This window comes from Acinonyx jubatus, chromosome A1 (assembly GCF_027475565.1).
Source record: "Acinonyx jubatus isolate Ajub_Pintada_27869175 chromosome A1, VMU_Ajub_asm_v1.0, whole genome shotgun sequence".
Lineage (NCBI taxonomy): Eukaryota > Metazoa > Chordata > Mammalia > Carnivora > Felidae > Acinonyx > Acinonyx jubatus.
The window spans coordinates 192976149-192982148 of NC_069380.1; positions in this window are offsets into that span (position 1 = coordinate 192976149).

The following is a 6000-nucleotide window of genomic DNA, read 5'->3' on the forward strand; positions in this document are numbered from 1 at the left end:
GACCTAGAATAGCCAAAATATCTTTTAAAAAGAACAAAGTTGGTGTGCTAATGTTGTCTGATTTCAAGAATTATAACAAAGATAGGGGCTGGGTGGCTTGGTCGCTTAAGTGTCCGACTTCAGCTCAGGTTATGATCTCACGGTTCATGAGTTCGAGCCCCACATCGGGCTGTCTGCTGTTGGTGCAGAACCCACTTCAGATCCTCTGTCTCCCTCTCTCTGCCCCTCCCACACTCTCGCACCCGCGCATTCTCTCCCTCTCTCTCAAAAATAAATATTTTTTAAAAAAGAAAGCGGATGAACATAAGGGAAGGGAAGGAAAAATATGATAAAAGCAGAGAGGAAGGCAACCCATATGAGACTCTTAAATACAGAGAACAAACAGGGTTGTTGGAGGGGAAGTGAGTGGGGGGGATGGGCTAAATGGGTGATGGGCATTTAAAAGGGCACTTGCAGGGATGGGCACCTGATGTCATATGTAAGGATGAAGCACTGGGTTATACTCCTGAAACCAACACTACACAGTATGTTAACTAACTTGAATTTAAATAAATTAATTTAAAAAAACAACACTCATATCCAGAATACATGAAGAACTCTCAAAGCCTAGCGGTAAGAAAACAACTTCATCTTTTTAAATAGGCAAAGGTTTGAACAGACCGTTACCAAAGAAGATATATGGATGGTAAATAAACATATGAAAATAATGTTCAACATCAGTCTTAATTAGGGAAATCCAAATAAAAACCATAATGAGATACCACTATGTATTTGTTAGAAAGGCTGACCCTATTAAAAGACCGACCATAGTGGTGTTGGCAAGGATATGGAGGAACTGGAACTCCCCTAAAAGAAAAGGAAGCATATAGCTATAAAACGACTCGTACAAGCTACATGTTCTTGTACAAGCTACGATAAAGCTACATGTTCATGGTAGCTTTATCGTAGTTGAAAATGCCACCTGCTCTGTAGGGACAGAAAGCATATCTAGTTGCTTAAAGGGGAAAAGGGAGGCAGAATGAGCAGCAAGTATTACAAAAGGGCATGAGGAAACTCTTCGAAGTGATGGATAATGTGTTCCCAATTTGGGGAAGATGGTTTCCCAATTCTGTGTGTCTATTTCAAAACTTACCGAGTATAGTCTCTAAGGTACACGCAGTTTAATGGTTATCAACTATACCTCAATACAGCTGTTAAAAATAAAATGTGAAGCATGATTCCATTTTGGCTCTTTTTTAAAAAGAAGTCATATGCATATAGTCAAGGAATTTTGAAGGGTATGCAGAACACAAAACATTTTGGGAATTTTCACCAAGTCGATTGACTTAAGAGTGAAATTTTGTGCTTTTCTTTTCTTCTTTCTTTCTTTCTTTCTTTCTCTCTTTCTTTCTTTTTCTTACCTCTGTTATTGCATTTTTAACAGTGATGTATTGATTTTGGGGCGCCTGGGTGGCTCAGTTGGTTAGGCGACCAACTTCGGCTCAGGTCATGATCTCGCAGTTTGTGAGTTCAAGCCCCACATCAGGCTCTGTGCTGACAGCTCAGAGCCTGGAGCCTGCTTCGGATTCTGTGTCTCCCCTTCTCTCTGCCCCTCCCCTGCTCACGCTCTGTGTCTCTCTGTCTCTCAATAATAAATAAACATTAAAAAAAAACAGTGATGTATTGATTTTATAACTAAAGCAACTTCATGTGAGGGGAAACTGTAACGATGATTTGTGTCACTCTAATGGAAGCACCATTTTTAAGAAACGTTTTATTGTGAGCTGTAGCAGTATATATGGAAAAGTATATAAAGCATAAGTCTATAGTGTAATGAACATGTATAGGTAACGTCACTCTTCAAAGCCACCCTCTATTACGTGATTGATGCTATGGAATCCCAGGAATCCCAGCTGGAGTTAGAGCCCTTATCCTCAGTGAATCATTATTTTTTTACCAATGGTCCAATGTCAAGCAACGACCTCTTGGAGGAGATGTGAAGTAGCTATGAAAGAGAGGGAGGTGGAGAGGAGCATCCCATCACTAAATAAGAAAGCTATAAGCCAATAATAAAATCGTTGCTCTTTTGGGACCCAGACCATGCATGAGTGTGGAGAAGGTGAGGCTTTGGGGAATATATGGAAACCTTGGCATAGAATATAGAAGAATAAAATGCAGGTAAGACCATGGTTTATGACTTGGGGGTGGGGAAGGGGATGGTCATACACCTTGTTGAGATTTTAATGGAAGCTACGGACCCTCCATAAAATTCACATAGACGCGTACATGCTAAATTTGACATACAATTTCAGAGACAGTCACAAAGCCCATGACGTTAAAAGACCCTGTGTTGCAAAATACCTCTGGAAAAAGGAATGTAAGATTTTCTGCTTCTCAGAGCATTGAACGACCTACATACAGACAGTTAGGTAGCCAACCTGACACTGGCAGAGGCTTGAATGCAAAACAGAGTGCTGCAAAATCAGATTAGGGAGGTAAACTACCAGACGAGGAACCCCAGGCCACCACGTGACTCATACAACACACACTTTCTGATGGCAACTGGCACTCTGAGATCACAGGACCCAAACTGGTCGTTCCAGTTGCCACAACGTAGGCTGAATTCTCCACCGCCATATGCCTTGGACCTGGTTGTTGGCTGGAGGGGGGATTCCTGTCCCCCAGGACCCTCACAAATATTTCCCATTGCAGTTCTCTGCTGGACAAATATGATCAATCTTAAAATGATGGAGCTGGACTATGATTGGGGTGTAGAGTGGAAAGATATGCAACATCATTTTAAAGAGAGGCTTAATTTGGATCTTCAGCAAGCCCATTGAAAGAAAGAACTGGGATTGCTACTTAGAGCCCAAGCTGAGATTGCTAAGCAGTACAAGCCCCCCCTGGGCGAGTGTGGAGGCAGCAGCAGAAGTCACCCATGTGAAGCTGAGGCATTCAGAGTTGGCTCCAAGTGAACATTAGTGACATAAGTGCAATGGTTTTCTTTTTTAAGTCTATTTATTTTGAGAGAGAGAGAGTGCACACGCACAAGCGGGGGACAGGCAGAGAGAGGGACAGAGAGAGAATCCCAAGCAAGCTCTACACAGTCAGTGCAGAGCCCGAAGCAGGGCTCAAACCCACGAACCTCGAGATCATGACCTGAGCCAAAATCAGGAGTCAGAAGGCTGACTGAGCCACCCAGGCGCCCCAGTGCAATGGTTTATAAGCCACAGTGCCCCCTTGGAAATGACACTAAAAGGCAAATTCCTAAGGTTGGACAAGATTTGCTGTTGGCAAACAATGTCCAGGCTGATCCAGCCGACACAGGAGCCTGCCCCTCAAGCAATTTCCTGAGTTTAAAGATCAAAGAAAAGTGGGTGGGGGCAGAATTTTTACCTGGTACGCCAATACCACTTGAAAGTGAAATAGAGATGATAGGACTCTCGAAAGGGAAAATCTTCAGGACGACTCGAACTTAGGAAGCCAGACTTAAAGTTCAGGGGGTAAGCCACCAGACACAGAAGCTCAGGCACCGTGTGACGGGTATAACACACTCTCTGATTGCAACCAGCACCCTGAGATCACTGACAGGACCCAAGTGGTCATTCTAGTTGCAACAATGTAGGATAAATTCTCTGCTGTCTGTGCTTCTTTGGCAAAATCTGGGACCTGGCAATTGAGACCCAACTGGACCCAGTTGCAAGGCCCCAGGTGATCTGAATCCTCCCCACCCTCCCCCACCCTCATCCCCGCCCACTCCAGCTTCATCTTGCACCTGCAGCAAATTTTCCTTCCAGTCTTAATGGTCCTTGTCCATCTCCCTAAAAGCACCATGTTCCCCCTTTGCTGCAGAGTTCCATATATGCTGTTCCTCTCTTTACCTACTTAATTCCTCATTTTTCAGATGTCAGCTATCACTTCCCCCACGAAAACCCTCTCTGACTTCAGGCACCGACCCAGATTCTGCAGTCTCCCTTAACCTCTATTTTGGAACACATCACATATTTGCATAAATGTTTGTCTCCCTTCCTGGACTGAAGTTCCATGAGCTAGTTCTCAAAATGGAAACTTCAGCAATATATTTTTACAAATTTTTATCTTGAAAAAGACTTTAAGGTGGCAAAAACAGTACAGAGTTCCCAATATACCTTGCACCTAGCTTTCACTAATGTTAACTTCTTCCATAACCCTAGTGCAATGACCAAAGCCAAGTCATTTACAGTGGTGAAATTCTGAACTCCACTCATCTCGTGGTTGATTTTCATCATGCTCTGGGTATGAGGAACATTATTATGGTTCTAAGAGCCACAGTTACACAAAAAGATATAGTCAGAACTGTCCCACCCCCTTCATCCTTTACACCCGATCGTTTCCCCTTCTTGTCACAATATTCCTACCTATCCCCTGTACATAACTAATCTCTTTAGTTTCTGGCTTATCTTTCCTTATTTTCTACAAATGAGCAAATGCATTTGTATTTATTTACACCCAACCCTTCTTTCTTACATGAAAAGTAGCACATTACACTTCTCTGTACTGTGCCTTTGCACTTAACGATATATCCTGGAAATAACTCAAAATGGATTCAAAGATCTTCCTCCTTCTTTTCTATAGCAAATAGTACTCGGTGTGGACATGCTATGTTCAGTCTCTTTCTCATAGACATTTGCATTTCCAAGATTTGCAATCACAACACTGCAGTGAATCATCTCATGCAGGTGTATTTTCGTCTTGTTGGAGATGTATCTTAAGAGGAAATTCCCAGTGCTGGAATGTTGGGTCAAAGAGCGAGCACTTTTTTTTAAGTTTGTTCATTGACTTTTGAGAGAGGCAGCAGGGGAGGGGCAGAGAGAGTGGGCAGGATCTAAAGCAGGCTGTGTGCTGACAGCTTAGAGCCCGATGCCGGGCTTGAACGCAGGAACCATGAGACCATGACCTGAGCCGAAGTCAGATGCTTCACCGACTGAGCCACCCAGGCGCCCCAAGAGTGGCGCTTTTGAAGTTTAGGTAGGTTGTCAAGGGTCATACTACTTTGCACTCCCACCAACTGTGAAGGGCCTGTTGCCCTATAGTTTTCCCAGAAGTGTGGTTGTACTTGTGTTTTCATCAGCCTGAAAAGTGATTCTTTCAGTATTGTTTTGATTTACATTTCTCTCATCGTGGGTAAGTTTGCACATTTTTCATGCGCAATTTTTACATGGGCCATTTTTACATCTTAGGGTATGGAGATAGAAAGAGAAGAGTTGTTTATTTAGGTCTTTTCTCAATTTTTTCTATCAGGTTTTTAGTCCTTTAAATGTTTAATTCTTTATATAGTAGAAATATCAGCCCTTTGTCCATGTGTGCTATAAATATTTTCTTCCAGTCTTTTGACTTTATGGTATTTCTTGCTGAGGGAATTTTCTAGGTCTATGTAGTCACATGTATCCATCTTTTACCATCTCTGGAGTTTTCACCTGTTTTTAGTACAGGTATGGTTTCATTTTCTGACTTTTAGACCCTGGATCCCTTTGGAGTTTATTCTGCATACAGTGTGAAGTGTGAATCTAATTTCAACTTTTTCCAAGTGGCTTCCCAGTCGGCACAGCACCATTTCTTAAAAATTCTCTCTTGCCTATGATTTGAGATTTCTTGCCTCCTCCCGACAACTGGGGGAGCATTTGACCCAAGAGCCTGGCATGAAATGGAAACATTAACCAAGCTCATGAGACTCCATTCTGAGATCTGAACTAAAGAACAACTGTGAGAATAAGATCAAAAAAGGCCAACAAGGGAAAAGGCTGGAGAGGTCACCGAGTGACAGGAAAGCAAAAAAGCAAACCAAGGAAAGTTGGATGGTGATGATGCAGAACGAAGCAGAGATACCAAGCAGCTCAAGAGGCAGAAACAGAAGAGATGGTCCCCAGGATCGCCTGGGCTCCGCGACAAACCTCCCTGGCAGGAACAGCTCACCACAGACAAGCTCCTAAAATGCCGAGATGTGCTCCATGGACAAATACACGGCCAAGACAAAGGAGGAAC